General features: G+C 41.2%; 13 non-coding genes across 13 annotated transcripts; all 13 read right to left on the minus strand.

Moving 5' to 3' along the window:
• Positions 1-1,518: 1,518 nt before the first annotated feature.
• On the minus strand, positions 1,519-1,591 carry TRNAK-UUU (transfer RNA lysine (anticodon UUU)). Its single transcript has one exon. It is a non-coding gene; the product is annotated as a tRNA-Lys (tRNA).
• Positions 1,592-2,359: 768 nt separating this feature from the next.
• Positions 2,360-2,432, minus strand: TRNAK-UUU (transfer RNA lysine (anticodon UUU)). The gene has a single exon. It is a non-coding gene; the product is annotated as a tRNA-Lys (tRNA).
• A 1,610-nt stretch (positions 2,433-4,042) lies between these two features.
• TRNAK-UUU (transfer RNA lysine (anticodon UUU)) lies at positions 4,043-4,115 on the minus strand. Its single transcript has one exon. It is a non-coding gene; the product is annotated as a tRNA-Lys (tRNA).
• Positions 4,116-4,884: 769 nt separating this feature from the next.
• Positions 4,885-4,957, minus strand: TRNAK-UUU (transfer RNA lysine (anticodon UUU)). Its single transcript has one exon. It is a non-coding gene; the product is annotated as a tRNA-Lys (tRNA).
• Positions 4,958-5,715: 758 nt separating this feature from the next.
• Positions 5,716-5,788, minus strand: TRNAK-UUU (transfer RNA lysine (anticodon UUU)). Its single transcript has one exon. It is a non-coding gene; the product is annotated as a tRNA-Lys (tRNA).
• Positions 5,789-7,397: 1,609 nt separating this feature from the next.
• TRNAK-UUU (transfer RNA lysine (anticodon UUU)) lies at positions 7,398-7,470 on the minus strand. Its single transcript has one exon. It is a non-coding gene; the product is annotated as a tRNA-Lys (tRNA).
• A 768-nt stretch (positions 7,471-8,238) lies between these two features.
• TRNAK-UUU (transfer RNA lysine (anticodon UUU)) lies at positions 8,239-8,311 on the minus strand. The gene has a single exon. It is a non-coding gene; the product is annotated as a tRNA-Lys (tRNA).
• Positions 8,312-9,920: 1,609 nt separating this feature from the next.
• TRNAK-UUU (transfer RNA lysine (anticodon UUU)) lies at positions 9,921-9,993 on the minus strand. Its single transcript has one exon. It is a non-coding gene; the product is annotated as a tRNA-Lys (tRNA).
• A 769-nt stretch (positions 9,994-10,762) lies between these two features.
• On the minus strand, positions 10,763-10,835 carry TRNAK-UUU (transfer RNA lysine (anticodon UUU)). The gene has a single exon. It is a non-coding gene; the product is annotated as a tRNA-Lys (tRNA).
• A 1,610-nt stretch (positions 10,836-12,445) lies between these two features.
• Positions 12,446-12,518, minus strand: TRNAK-UUU (transfer RNA lysine (anticodon UUU)). Its single transcript has one exon. It is a non-coding gene; the product is annotated as a tRNA-Lys (tRNA).
• A 1,610-nt stretch (positions 12,519-14,128) lies between these two features.
• TRNAK-UUU (transfer RNA lysine (anticodon UUU)) lies at positions 14,129-14,201 on the minus strand. The gene has a single exon. It is a non-coding gene; the product is annotated as a tRNA-Lys (tRNA).
• A 768-nt stretch (positions 14,202-14,969) lies between these two features.
• On the minus strand, positions 14,970-15,042 carry TRNAK-UUU (transfer RNA lysine (anticodon UUU)). Its single transcript has one exon. It is a non-coding gene; the product is annotated as a tRNA-Lys (tRNA).
• Positions 15,043-15,810: 768 nt separating this feature from the next.
• TRNAK-UUU (transfer RNA lysine (anticodon UUU)) lies at positions 15,811-15,883 on the minus strand. The gene has a single exon. It is a non-coding gene; the product is annotated as a tRNA-Lys (tRNA).
• Positions 15,884-16,138: the final 255 nt, after the last annotated feature.

A 16,138-nucleotide genomic window follows, 5' to 3' on the forward strand; every position in this document is an offset into this window, starting at 1 on the left:
AGTGCATTACACACATTTTGACACTGGAGACATAACTTTTTTCAGTCATTCCGTATCCAGATATAGAGATTTGCAGCATGTAGGACTTTAATGGTCACCCACTTACGGATTTGAATGTTTTGCCACATTCATGAGTGCAAACTTGCTCCCCAGTAAAGACGAACATGTGCTCCTCAATGCACACACTGGGCAATGCAGTCCACTCTAAATCGACGATTAATGACATGCTCGTTTTGTGCAATGGAGTTTCAGTCAATTGGAAAACATTTTGAAAAGTTATATTGCTACAGAAGCCTAGCCTTAAAAAAAGTGGATTTCACTTCTAAATGATTACATGAGGAAGGAAAGGAGACCAGATGCAAAAAAGGTGCTGTGGCTTAGTTGGTTAAAGCGCCTGTCTAGTAAACAGGAGATCCTGAGTTTGAATGTCAGCAGCGCCTGTCTGCTTTTTTTTCGACCAATCTGTCTCCCCAATGTTAAAACTTTGTACAAAGATTGCTATTTCATGCTATTTAGAAGCACAGTCAGGCTTAAAATGTTGGCAAAGCCTCCAAGAACTCTGGACTCCACTACCTTAGAGTCATATTGCCCAAGGTTGCGATGCCATCAGAAATAGCACATATTAGAATGAGCAATTCATATTTCCTGCTTAATTTTTTGTAAAAGAAGCAAAGGTACGCCTGAACCGTGACTTGAACCCTGGACCCTCAGATTAAAAGTCTGATGCTCTACCGACTGAGCTATCCAGGCACAGGGATCACTGCCCATTTGAAACTTGATTTTCACTCTACAGCACCTCCATACATGGCTACCTCACTGGTCAATAAAGGAAATTAATTACTAGTGCATTACACACATTTTGACACTGGAGACATAACTTTTTTCAGTCATTCCGTATCCAGATATAGAGATTTGCAGCATCTAGGACTTTAATGTTCACCCACTTACGGATTTGAATGTTTTGCCACATTCATGAGTGCAAACTTGCTCCCCAGTAAAGACGAACATGTGCTCCTCAATGCACACACTGGGCAATGCAGTCCACTCTAAATCGACGATTAATGACATGCTCGTTTTGTGCAATGGAGTTTCAGTCAATTGGAAAACATTTTGAAAAGTTATATTGCAACAGAAGCCCAGCGTTAAAAAAGTGGATTTCACTTCTAAATGATTACATGAGGAAGGAAAGGAGACCAGATGCAAAAAAGGTGCTGTGGCTTAGTTGGTTAAAGCGCCTGTCTAGTAAACAGGAGATCCTGAGTTCGAATCTCACCAGCGCCTGTCTGCTTTTTTTTCGACCAATCTGTCTCCCCAATATTAAAACTTTGTACAAAGATTGCTATTTCATGCTATTTAGAAGCACAGTCAGGCTTGAAATGTTGGCAAAGCATCCAAGAACTCTGGACTCCACTACCTTAGAGTCATATTGCCCAAGGTTGCGATGCCATCAGAAATAGCACATATTAGAATGAGCAATTCATATTTCCTGCTTAATTTTTTGTAAAAGAAGCAAAGGTACGCCTGAACAGGGACTTGAACCCTGGACCCTCAGATTAAAAGTCTGATGCTCTACCGACTGAGCTATCCAGGCACAGGGATCACTGCCCATTTGAAACTTGATTTTCACTCTACAGCACCTCCATACATGGCTACCTCACTGGTCAATAAAGGAAATGAATTACTAGTGCATTACACACATTTTGACACTGGAGACATAACTTTTTTCAGTCATTCCGTATCCAGATATAGAGATTTGCAGCATGTAGGACTTTAATGGTCACCCACTTACGGATTTGAATGTTTTGCCACATTCATGAGTGCAAACTTGCTCCCCAGTAAAGACGAACATGTGCTCCTCAATGCACACACTGGGCAATGCAGTCCACTCTAAATCGACGATTAATGACATGCTCGTTTTGTGCAATGGAGTTTCAGTCAATTGGAAAACATTTTGAAAAGTTATATTGCAACAGAAGCCCAGCCTTAAAAAAGTGGATTTCACTTCTAAATGATTACATGAGGAAGGAAAGGAGACCAGATGCAAAAAAGGTGCTGCGGCTTAGTTGGTTAAAGCGCCTGTCTAGTAAACAGGAGATCCTGAGTTCGAATCTCAGCAGCGCCTGTCTGCTTTTTTTTCGACCAATCTGTCTCCCCAATATTAAAACTTTGTACAAAGATTGCTATTTCATGCTATTTAGAAGCACAGTCAGGCTTGAAATGTTGGCAAAGCATCCAAGAACTCTGGACTCCACTACCTTAGAGTCATATTGCCCAAGGTTGCGATGCCATCAGAAATAGCACATATTAGAATGAGCAATTCATATTTCCTGCTTAATTTTTTGTAAAAGAAGCAAAGGTACGCCTGAACAGGGACTTGAACCCTGGACCCTCAGATTAAAAGTCTGATGCTCTACCGACTGAGCTATCCAGGCACAGGGATTACTGCCCATTTGAAACTTGATTTTCACTCTACAGCACCTCCATACATGGCTACCTCACTGGGCAATAAAGGAAATGAATTACTAGTGCATTACACACATTTTGACACTGGAGACATAACTTTTTTCAGTCATTCCGTATCCAGATATAGAGATTTGCAGCATCTAGGACTTTAATGTTCACCCACTTACGGATTTGAATGTTTTGCCACATTCATGAGTGCAAACTTGCTCCCCAGTAAAGACGAACATGTGCTCCTCAATGCACACACTGGGCAATGCAGTCCACTCTAAATCGACGATTAATGACATGCTCGTTTTGTGCAATGGAGTTTCAGTCAATTGGAAAACATTTTGAAAAGTTATATTGCAACAGAAGCCCAGCCTTAAAAAAGTGGATTTCACTTCTAAATGATTACATGAGGAAGGAAAGGAGACCAGATGCAAAAAAGGTGCTGCGGCTTAGTTGGTTAAAGCGCCTGTCTAGTAAACAGGAGATCCTGAGTTCAAATCTCAGCAGCGCCTGTCTGCTTTTTTTTCGACCAATCTGTCTCCCCAATATTAAAACTTTGTACAAAGATTGCTATTTCATGCTATTTAGAAGCACAGTCAGGCTTGAAATGTTGGCAAAGCATCCAAGAACTCTGGACTCCACTACCTTAGAGTCATATTGCCCAAGGTTGCGATGCCATCAGAAATAGCACATATTAGAATGAGCAATTCATATTTCCTGCTTAATTTTTTGTAAAAGAAGCAAAGGTACGCCTGAACAGGGACTTGAACCCTGGACCCTCAGATGAAAAGTCTGATGCTCTACCGACTGAGCTATCCAGGCACAGAGATCACTGCCCATTTGAAACTTGATTTTCACTCTACAGCACCTCCATACATGGCTACCTCACTGGGCAATAAAGGAAATGAATTACTAGTGCATTACACACATTTTGACACTGGAGACATAACTTTTTTCAGTCATTCCGTATCCAGATATAGAGATTTGCAGCATCTAGGACTTTAATGTTCACCCACTTACGGATTTGAATGTTTTGCCACATTCATGAGTGCAAACTTGCTCCCCAGTAAAGACGAACATGTGCTCCTCAATGCACACACTGGGCAATGCAGTCCACTCTAAATCGACGATTAATGACATGCTCGTTTTGTGCAATGGAGTTTCAGTCAATTGGAAAACATTTTGAAAAGTTATATTGCTACAGAAGCCTAGCCTTAAAAAAAGTGGATTTCACTTCTAAATGATTACATGAGGAAGGAAAGGAGACCAGATGCAAAAAAGGTGCTGTGGCTTAGTTGGTTAAAGCGCCTGTCTAGTAAACAGGAGATCCTGAGTTTGAATCTCAGCAGCGCCTGTCTGCTTTTTTTTCGACCAATCTGTCTCCCCAATGTTAAAACTTTGTACAAAGATTGCTATTTCATGCTATTTAGAAGCACAGTCAGGCTTGAAATGTTGGCAAAGCCTCCAAGAACTCTGGACTCCACTACCTTAGAGTCATATTGCCCAAGGTTGCGATGCCATCAGAAATAGCACATATTAGAATGAGCAATTCATATTTCCTGCTTAATTTTTTGTAAAAGAAGCAAAGGTACGCCTGAACAGGGACTTGAACCCTGGACCCTCAGATTAAAAGTCTGATGCTCTACCGACTGAGCTATCCAGGCACAGGGATCACTGCCCATTTGAAACTTGATTTTCACTCTACAGCACCTCCATACATGGCTACCTCACTGGTCAATAAAGGAAATGAATTACTAGTGCATTACACACATTTTGACACTGGAGACATAACTTTTTTCAGTCATTCCGTATCCAGATATAGAGATTTGCAGCATGTAGGACTTTAATGGTCACCCACTTACGGATTTGAATGTTTTGCCACATTCATGAGTGCAAACTTGCTCCCCAGTAAAGACGAACATGTGCTCCTCAATGCACACACTGGGCAATGCAGTCCACTCTAAATCGACGATTACTGACATGCTCGTTTTGTGCAATGGAGTTTCAGTCAATTGGAAAACATTTTGAAAAGTTATATTGCAACAAAAGCCTAGCCTTAAAAAAAGTGGATTTCACTTCTAAATGATTACATGAGGAAGGAAAGGAGACCAGATGCAAAAAAGGTGCTGTGGCTTAGTTGGTTAAAGCGCCTGTCTAGTAAACAGGAGATCCTGAGTTTGAATCTCAGCAGCGCCTGTCTGCTTTTTTTTCGACCAATCTGTCTCCCCAATGTTAAAACTTTGTACAAAGATTGCTATTTCATGCTATTTAGAAGCACAGTCAGGCTTGAAATGTTGGCAAAGCCTCCAAGAACTCTGGACTCCACTACCTTAGAGTCATATTGCCCAAGGTTGCGATGCCATCAGAAATAGCACATATTAGAATGAGCAATTCATATTTCCTGCTTAATTTTTTGTAAAAGAAGCAAAGGTACGCCTGAACAGGGACTTGAACCCTGGACCCTCAGATTAAAAGTCTGATGCTCTACCGACTGAGCTATCCAGGCACAGGGATCACTGCCCATTTGAAACTTGATTTTCACTCTACAGTACCTCCATACATGGCTACCTCACTGGTCAATAAAGGAAATGAATTACTAGTGCATTACACACATTTTGACACTGGAGACATAACTTTTTTCAGACATTCCGTATCCAGATATAGAGATTTGCAGCATCTAGGACTTTAATGTTCACCCACTTACGGATTTGAATGTTTTGCCACATTCATGAGTGCAAACTTGCTCCCCAGTAAAGACGAACATGTGCTCCTCAATGCACACACTGGGCAATGCAGTCCACTCTAAATCGACGATTAATGACATGCTCGTTTTGTGCAATGGAGTTTCAGTCAATTGGAAAACATTTTGAAAAGTTATATTGCAACAGAAGCCCAGCCTTAAAAAAGTGGATTTCACTTCTAAATGATTACATGAGGAAGGAAAGGAGACCAGATGCAAAAAAGGTGCTGCGGCTTAGTTGGTTAAAGCGCCTGTCTAGTAAACAGGAGATCCTGAGTTTGAATCTCAGCAGCGCCTGTCTGCTTTTTTTTCGACCAATCTGTCTCCCCAATATTAAAACTTTGTACAAAGATTGCTATTTAGAAGCACAGTCAGGCTTGAAATGTTGGCAAAGCATCCAAGAACTCTGGACTCCACTACCTTAGAGTCATATTGCCCAAGGTTGCGATGCCATCAGAAATAGCACATATTAGAATGAGCAATTCATATTTCCTGCTTAATTTTTTGTAAAAGAAGCAAAGGTACGCCTGAACAGGGACTTGAACCCTGGACCCTCAGATTAAAAGTCTGATGCTCTACCGACTGAGCTATCCAGGCACAGGGATCACTGCCCATTTGAAACTTGATTTTCACTCTACAGCACCTCCATACATGGCTACCTCACTGGTCAATAAAGGAAATGAATTACTAGTGCATTACACACATTTTGACACTGGAGACATAACTTTTTTCAGTCATTCCGTATCCAGATATAGAGATTTGCAGCATGTAGGACATTAATGGTCACCCACTTACGGATTTGAATGTTTTGCCACATTCATGAGTGCAAACTTGCTCCCCAGTAAAGACGAACATGTGCTCCTCAATGCACACACTGGGCAATGCAGTCCACTCTAAATCGACGATTAATGACATGCTCGTTTTGTGCAATGGAGTTTCAGTCAATTGGAAAACATTTTGAAAAGTTATATTGCAACAGAAGCCCAGCCTTAAAAAAGTGGATTTCACTTCTAAATGATTACATGAGGAAGGAAAGGAGACCAGATGCAAAAAAGGTGCTGCGGCTTAGTTGGTTAAAGCGCCTGTCTAGTAAACAGGAGATCCTGAGTTCGAATCTCAGCAGCGCCTGTCTGCTTTTTTTTCGACCAATCTGTCTCCCCAATATTAAAACTTTGTACAAAGATTGCTATTTCATGCTATTTAGAAGCACAGTCAGGCTTGAAATGTTGGCAAAGCATCCAAGAACTCTGGACTCCACTACCTTAGAGTCATATTGCCCAAGGTTGCGATGCCATCAGAAATAGCACATATTAGAATGAGCAATTCATATTTCCTGCTTAATTTTTTGTAAAAGAAGCAAAGGTACGCCTAAACAGGGACTTGAACCCTGGACCCTCAGATTAAAAGTCTGATGCTCTACCGACTGAGCTATCCAGGCACAGGGATTACTGCCCATTTGAAACTTGATTTTCACTCTACAGCACCTCCATACATGGCTACCTCACTGGGCAATAAAGGAAATGAATTACTAGTGCATTACACACATTTTGACACTGGAGACATAACTTTTTTCAGTCATTCCGTATCCAGATATAGAGATTTGCAGCCTCTAGGACTTTAATGTTCACCCACTTACGGATTTGAATGTTTTGCCACATTCATGAGTGCAAACTTGCTCCCCAGTAAAGACGAACATGTGCTCCTCAATGCACACACTGGGCAATGCAGTCCACTCTAAATCGACGATTAATGACATGCTCGTTTTGTGCAATGGAGTTTCAGTCAATTGGAAAACATTTTGAAAAGTTATATTGCAACAGAAGCCCAGCCTTAAAAAAGTGGATTTCACTTCTAAATGATTACATGAGGAAGGAAAGGAGACCAGATGCAAAAAAGGTGCTGCGGCTTAGTTGGTTAAAGCGCCTGTCTAGTAAACAGGAGATCCTGAGTTCAAATCTCAGCAGCGCCTGTCTGCTTTTTTTTCGACCAATCTGTCTCCCCAATATTAAAACTTTGTACAAAGATTGCTATTTCATGCTATTTAGAAGCACAGTCAGGCTTGAAATGTTGGCAAAGCATCCAAGAACTCTGGACTCCACTACCTTAGAGTCATATTGCCCAAGGTTGCGATGCCATCAGAAATAGCACATATTAGAATGAGCAATTCATATTTCCTGCTTAATTTTTTGTAAAAGAAGCAAAGGTACGCCTGAACAGGGACTTGAACCCTGGACCCTCAGATTAAAAGTCTGATGCTCTACCGACTGAGCTATCCAGGCACAGGGATCACTGCCCATTTGAAACTTGATTTTCACTCTACAGCACCTCCATACATGGCTACCTCACTGGTCAATAAAGGAAATGAATTACTAGTGCATTACACACATTTTGACACTGGAGACATAACTTTTTTCAGACATTCCGTATCCAGATATAGAGATTTGCAGCATCTAGGACTTTAATGTTCACCCACTTACGGATTTGAATGTTTTGCCACATTCATGAGTGCAAACTTGCTCCCCAGTAAAGACGAACATGTGCTCCTCAATGCACACACTGGGCAATGCAGTCCACTCTAAATCGACGATTAATGACATGCTCGTTTTGTGCAATGGAGTTTCAGTCAATTGGAAAACATTTTGAAAAGTTATATTGCAACAGAAGCCCAGCCTTAAAAAAGTGGATTTCACTTCTAAATGATTACATGAGGAAGGAAAGGAGACCAGATGCAAAAAAGGTGCTGCGGCTTAGTTGGTTAAAGCGCCTGTCTAGTAAACAGGAGATCCTGAGTTTGAATCTCAGCAGCGCCTGTCTGCTTTTTTTTCAACCAATCTGTCTCCCCAATATTAAAACTTTGTACAAAGATTGCTATTTCATGCTATTTAGAAGCACAGTCAGGCTTGAAATGTTGGCAAAGCATCCAAGAACTCTGGACTCCACTACCTTAGAGTCATATTGCCCAAGGTTGCGATGCCATCAGAAATAGCACATATTAGAATGAGCAATTCATATTTCCTGCTTAATTTTTTGTAAAAGAAGCAAAGGTACGCCTGAACAGGGACTTGAACCCTGGACCCTCAGATTAAAAGTCTGATGCTCTACCGACTGAGCTATCCAGGCACAGGGATCACTGCCCATTTGAAACTTGATTTTCACTCTACAGCACCTCCATACATGGCTACCTCACTGGTCAATAAAGGAAATGAATTACTAGTGCATTACACACATTTTGACACTGGAGACATAACTTTTTTCAGTCATTCCGTATCCAGATATAGAGATTTGCAGCATGTAGGACATTAATGGTCACCCACTTACGGATTTGAATGTTTTGCCACATTCATGAGTGCAAACTTGCTCCCCAGTAAAGACGAACATGTGCTCCTCAATGCACACACTGGGCAATGCAGTCCACTCTAAATCGACGATTAATGACATGCTCGTTTTGTGCAATGGAGTTTCAGTCAATTGGAAAACATTTTGAAAAGTTATATTGCAACAGAAGCCCAGCCTTAAAAAAGTGGATTTCACTTCTAAATGATTACATGAGGAAGGAAAGGAGACCATATGCAAAAAAGGTGCTGCGGCTTAGTTGGTTAAAGCGCCTGTCTAGTAAACAGGAGATCCTGAGTTCGAATCTCAGCAGCGCCTGTCTGCTTTTTTTTCGACCAATCTGTCTCCCCAATATTAAAACTTTGTACAAAGATTGCTATTTCATGCTATTTAGAAGCACAGTCAGGCTTGAAATGTTGGCAAAGCATCCAAGAACTCTGGACTCCACTACCTTAGAGTCATATTGCCCAAGGTTGCGATGCCATCAGAAATAGCACATATTAGAATGAGCAATTCATATTTCCTGCTTAATTTTTTGTAAAAGAAGCAAAGGTACGCCTAAACAGGGACTTGAACCCTGGACCCTCAGATTAAAAGTCTGATGCTCTACCGACTGAGCTATCCAGGCACAGGGATTACTGCCCATTTGAAACTTGATTTTCACTCTACAGCACCTCCATACATGGCTACCTCACTGGGCAATAAAGGAAATGAATTACTAGTGCATTACACACATTTTGACACTGGAGACATAACTTTTTTCAGTCATTCCGTATCCAGATATAGAGATTTGCAGCATCTAGGACTTTAATGTTCACCCACTTACGGATTTGAATGTTTTGCCACATTCATGAGTGCAAACTTGCTCCCCAGTAAAGACGAACATGTGCTCCTCAATGCACACACTGGGCAATGCAGTCCACTCTAAATCGACGATTAATGACATGCTCGTTTTGTGCAATGGAGTTTCAGTCAATTGGAAAACATTTTGAAAAGTTATATTGCAACAGAAGCCCAGCCTTAAAAAAGTGGATTTCACTTCTAAATGATTACATGAGGAAGGAAAGGAGACCAGATGCAAAAAAGGTGCTGCGGCTTAGTTGGTTAAAGCGCCTGTCTAGTAAACAGGAGATCCTGAGTTCAAATCTCAGCAGCGCCTGTCTGCTTTTTTTTCGACCAATCTGTCTCCCCAATATTAAAACTTTGTACAAAGATTGCTATTTCATGCTATTTAGAAGCACAGTCAGGCTTGAAATGTTGGCAAAGCATCCAAGAACTCTGGACTCCACTACCTTAGAGTCATATTGCCCAAGGTTGCGATGCCATCAGAAATAGCACATATTAGAATGAGCAATTCATATTTCCTGCTTAATTTTTTGTAAAAGAAGCAAAGGTACGCCTGAACAGGGACTTGAACCCTGGACCCTCAGATTAAAAGTCTGATGCTCTACCGACTGAGCTATCCAGGCACAGGGATCACTGCCCATTTGAAACTTGATTTTCACTCTACAGCACCTCCATACATGGCTACCTCACTGGTCAATAAAGGAAATGAATTACTAGTGCATTACACACATTTTGACACTGGAGACATAACTTTTTTCAGTCATTCCGTATCCAGATATAGAGATTTGCAGCATGTAGGACTTTAATGGTCACCCACTTACGGATTTGAATGTTTTGCCACATTCATGAGTGCAAACTTGCTCCCCAGTAAAGACGAACATGTGCTCCTCAATGCACACACTGGGCAATGCAGTCCACTCTAAATCGACGATTAATGACATGCTCGTTTTGTGCAATGGAGTTTCAGTCAATTGGAAAACATTTTGAAAAGTTATATTGCAACAGAAGCCCAGCCTTAAAAAAGTGGATTTCACTTCTAAATGATTACATGAGGAAGGAAAGGAGACCAGATGCAAAAAAGGTGCTGCGGCTTAGTTGGTTAAAGCGCCTGTCTAGTAAACAGGAGATCCTGAGTTCAAATCTCAGCAGCGCCTGTCTGCTTTTTTTTTCGACCAATCTGTCTCCCCAATATTAAAACTTTGTACAAAGATTGCTATTTCATGCTATTTAGAAGCACAGTCAGGCTTGAAATGTTGGCAAAGCATCCAAGAACTCTGGACTCCACTACCTTAGAGTCATATTGCCCAAGGTTGCGATGCCATCAGAAATAGCACATATTAGAATGAGCAATTCATATTTCCTGCTTAATTTTTTGTAAAAGAAGCAAAGGTACGCCTGAACAGGGACTTGAACCCTGGACCCTCAGATTAAAAGTCTGATGCTCTACCGACTGAGCTATCCAGGCACAGGGATCACTGCCCATTTGAAACTTGATTTTCACTCTACAGCACCTCCATACATGGCTACCTCACTGGTCAATAAAGGAAATGAATTACTAGTGCATTACACACATTTTGACACTGGAGACATAACTTTTTTCAGTCATTCCGTATCCAGATATAGAGATTTGCAGCATGTAGGACTTTAATGGTCACCCACTTACGGATTTGAATGTTTTGCCACATTCATGAGTGCAAACTTGCTCCCCAGTAAAGACGAACATGTGCTCCTCAATGCACACACTGGGCAATGCAGTCCACTCTAAATCGACGATTAATGACATGCTCGTTTTGTGCAATGGAGTTTCAGTCAATTGGAAAACATTTTGAAAAGTTATATTGCTACAGAAGCCTAGCCTTAAAAAAAGTGGATTTCACTTCTAAATGATTACATGAGGAAGGAAAGGAGACCAGATGCAAAAAAGGTGCTGTGGCTTAGTTGGTTAAAGCGCCTGTCTAGTAAACAGGAGATCCTGAGTTTGAATGTCAGCAGCGCCTGTCTGCTTTTTTTTCGACCAATATGTCTCCCCAATGTTAAAACTTTGTACAAAGATTGCTATTTCATGCTATTTAGAAGCACAGTCAGGCTTGAAATGTTGGCAAAGCCTCCAAGAACTCTGGACTCCTCTACCTTAGAGTCATATTGCCCAAGGTTGCGATGCCATCAGAAATAGCACATATTAGAATGAGCAATTCATATTTCCTGCTTAATTTTTTGTAAAAGAAGCAAAGGTACGCCTGAACCGTGACTTGAACCCTGGACCCTCAGATTAAAAGTCTGATGCTCTACCGACTGAGCTATCCAGGCACAGGGATCACTGCCCATTTGAAACTTGATTTTCACTCTACAGCACCTCCATACATGGCTACCTCACTGGTCAATAAAGGAAATTAATTACTAGTGCATTACACACATTTTGACACTGGAGACATAACTTTTTTCAGTCATTCCGTATCCAGATATAGAGATTTGCAGCATCTAGGACTTTAATGTTCACCCACTTACGGATTTGAATGTTTTGCCACATTCATGAGTGCAAACTTGCTCCCCAGTAAAGACGAACATGTGCTCCTCAATGCACACACTGGGCAATGCAGTCCACTCTAAATCGACGATTAATGACATGCTCGTTTTGTGCAATGGAGTTTCAGTCAATTGGAAAACATTTTGAAAAGTTATATTGCAACAGAAGCCCAGCGTTAAAAAAGTGGATTTCACTTCTAAATGATTACATGAGGAAGGAAAGGAGACCAGATGCAAAAAAGGTGCTGTGGCTTAGTTGGTTAAAGCGCCTGTCTAGTAAACAGGAGATCCTGAGTTCGAATCTCACCAGCGCCTGTCTGCTTTTTTTTCGACCAATCTGTCTCCCCAATATTAAAACTTTGTACAAAGATTGCTATTTCATGCTATTTAGAAGCACAGTCAGGCTTGAAATGTTGGCAAAGCATCCAAGAACTCTGGACTCCACTACCTTAGAGTCATATTGCCCAAGGTTGCGATGCCATCAGAAATAGCACATATTAGAATGAGCAATTCATATTTCCTGCTTAATTTTTTGTAAAAGAAGCAAAGGTACGCCTGAACAGGGACTTGAACCCTGGACCCTCAGATTAAAAGTCTGATGCTCTACCGACTGAGCTATCCAGGCACAGGGATCACTGCCCATTTGAAACTTGATTTTCACTCTACAGCACCTCCATACATGGCTACCTCACTGGTCAATAAAGGAAATGAATTACTAGTGCATTACACACATTTTGACACTGGAGACATAACTTTTTTCAGTCATTCCGTATCCAGATATAGAGATTTGCAGCATGTAGGACTTTAATGGTCACCCACTTACGGATTTGAATGTTTTGCCACATTCATGAGTGCAAACTTGCTCCCCAGTAAAGACGAACATGTGCTCCTCAATGCACACACTGGGCAATGCAGTCCACTCTAAATCGACGATTAATGACATGCTCGTTTTGTGCAATGGAGTTTCAGTCAATTGGAAAACATTTTGAAAAGTTATATTGCTACAGAAGCCTAGCCTTAAAAAAAGTGGATTTCACTTCTAAATGATTACATGAGGAAGGAAAGGAGACCAGATGCAAAAAAGGTGCTGTGGCTTAGTTGGTTAAAGCGCCTGTCTAGTAAACAGGAGATCCTGAGTTTGAATGTCAGCAGCGCCTGTCTGCTTTTTTTTCGACCAATCTGTCTCCCCAATGTTAAAACTTTGTACAAAGATTGCTATTTCATGCTATTTAGAAGCACAGTCAGGCTTGAAATGTTGGCAAAGCCTCCAAGAACTCTGGACTCCACTACCTTAGAGTCATATTGCCCAAGGTTGCGATGCCATCAGAAATAGCACATATTAGAATGAGCAATTCATATTTCCTGCTTAATTTTTTGTAAAAGAAGCAAAGGTACGCCTGAACCGTGACTTGAACCCTGGACCCTCAGATTAAAAGTCTGATGCTCTACCGACTGAGCTATCCAGGCACAGGGATCACTGCCCATTTGAAACTTGATTTTCACTCTACAGCACCTCCATACATGGCTACCTCACTGGTCAATAAAGGAAATTAATTACTAGTGCATTACACACATTTTGACACTGGAGACATAACTTTTTTCAGTCATTCCGTATCCAGATATAGAGATTTGCAGCATCTAGGACTTTAATGTTCACCCACTTACGGATTTGAATGTTTTGCCACATTCATGAGTGCAAACTTGCTCCCCAGTAAAGACGAACATGTGCTCCTCAATGCACACACTGGGCAATGCAGTCCACTCTAAATCGACGATTAATGACATGCTCGTTTTGTGCAATGGAGTTTCAGTCAATTGGAAAACATTTTGAAAAGTTATATTGCAACAGAAGCCCAGCGTTAAAAAAGTGGATTTCACTTCTAAATGATTACATGAGGAAGGAAAGGAGACCAGATGCAAAAAAGGTGCTGTGGCTTAGTTGGTTAAAGCGCCTGTCTAGTAAACAGGAGATCCTGAGTTCGAATCTCACCAGCGCCTGTCTGCTTTTTTTTCGACCAATCTGTCTCCCCAATATTAAAACTTTGTACAAAGATTGCTATTTCATGCTATTTAGAAGCACAGTCAGGCTTGAAATGTTGGCAAAGCATCCAAGAACTCTGGACTCCACTACCTTAGAGTCATATTGCCCAAGGTTGCGATGCCATCAGAAATAGCACATATTAGAATGAGCAATTCATATTTCCTGCTTAATTTTTTGTAAAAGAAGCAAAGGTACGCCTGAACAGGGACTTGAACCCTGGACCCTCAGATTAAAAGTCTGATGCTCTACCGACTGAGCTATCCAGGCACAGGGATCACTGCCCATTTGAAACTTGATTTTCACTCTACAGCACCTCCATACATGGCTACCTCACTGGTCAATAAAGGAAATGAATTACTAGTGCATTACACACATTTTGACACTGGAGACATAACTTTTTTCAGTCATTCCGTATCCAGATATAGAGATTTGCAGCATGTAGGACTTTAATGGTCACCCACTTACGGATTTGAATGTTTTGCCACATTCATGAGTGCAAACTTGCTCCCCAGTAAAGACGAACATGTGCTCCTCAATGCACACACTGGGCAATGCAGTCCACTCTAAATCGACGATTAATGACATGCTCGTTTTGTGCAATGGAGTTTCAGTCAATTGGAAAACATTTTGAAAAGTTATATTGCAACAGAAGCCCAGCCTTAAAAAAGTGGATTTCACTTCTAAATGATTACATGAGGAAGGAAAGGAGACCAGATGCAAAAAAGGTGCTGCGGCTTAGTTGGTTAAAGCGCCTGTCTAGTAAACAGGAGATCCTGAGTTCGAATCTCAGCAGCGCCTGTCTGCTTTTTTTTCGACCAATCTGTCTCCCCAATATTAAAACTTTGTACAAAGATTGCTATTTCATGCTATTTAGAAGCACAGTCAGGCTTGAAATGTTGGCAAAGCATCCAAGAACTCTGGACTCCACTACCTTAGAGTCATATTGCCCAAGGTTGCGATGCCATCAGAAATAGCACATATTAGAATGAGCAATTCATATTTCCTGCTTAATTTTTTGTAAAAGAAGCAAAGGTACGCCTGAACAGGGACTTGAACCCTGGACCCTCAGATTAAAAGTCTGATGCTCTACCGACTGAGCTATCCAGGCACAGGGATTACTGCCCATTTGAAACTTGATTTTCACTCTACAGCACCTCCATACATGGCTACCTCACTGGGCAATAAAGGAAATGAATTACTAGTGCATTACACACATTTTGACACTGGAGACATAACTTTTTTCAGTCATTCCGTATCCAGATATAGAGATTTGCAGCATCTAGGACTTTAATGTTCACCCACTTACGGATTTGAATGTTTTGCCACATTCATGAGTGCAAACTTGCTCCCCAGTAAAGACGAACATGTGCTCCTCAATGCACACACTGGGCAATGCAGTCCACTCTAAATCGACGATTAATGACATGCTCGTTTTGTGCAATGGAGTTTCAGTCAATTGGAAAACATTTTGAAAAGTTATATTGCAACAGAAGCCCAGCCTTAAAAAAGTGGATTTCACTTCTAAATGATTACATGAGGAAGGAAAGGAGACCAGATGCAAAAAAGGTGCTGCGGCTTAGTTGGTTAAAGCGCCTGTCTAGTAAACAGGAGATCCTGAGTTCGAATCTCAGCAGCGCCTGTCTGCTTTTTTTTCGACCAATCTGTCTCCCCAATATTAAAACTTTGTACAAAGATTGCTATTTCATGCTATTTAGAAGCACAGTCAGGCTTGAAATGTTGGCAAAGCATCCAAGAACTCTGGACTCCACTACCTTAGAGTCATATTGCCCAAGGTTGCGATGCCATCAGAAATAGCACATATTAGAATGAGCAATTCATATTTCCTGCTTAATTTTTTGTAAAAGAAGCAAAGGTACGCCTGAACAGGGACTTGAACCCTGGACCCTCAGATTAAAAGTCTGATGCTCTACCGACTGAGCTATCCAGGCACAGGGATCACTGCCCATTTGAAACTTGATTTTCACTCTACAGCACCTCCATACATGGCTACCTCACTGGTCAATAAAGGAAATGAATTACTAGTGCATTACACACATTTTGACACTGGAGACATAACTTTTTTCAGTCATTCCGTATCCAGATATAGAGATTTGCAGCATCTAGGACTTTAATGTTCACCCACTTACGGATTTGAATGTTTTGCCACATTCATGAGTGCAAACTTGCTCCCCAGTAAAGACGAA

The sequence above is a fragment of the Ambystoma mexicanum genome, unplaced genomic scaffold, assembly GCF_040938575.1.
Source record: "Ambystoma mexicanum isolate Mex_15411 unplaced genomic scaffold, UKY_AmexF1_1 Mex_scaf1, whole genome shotgun sequence".
Taxonomy (NCBI): domain Eukaryota; kingdom Metazoa; phylum Chordata; class Amphibia; order Caudata; family Ambystomatidae; genus Ambystoma; species Ambystoma mexicanum.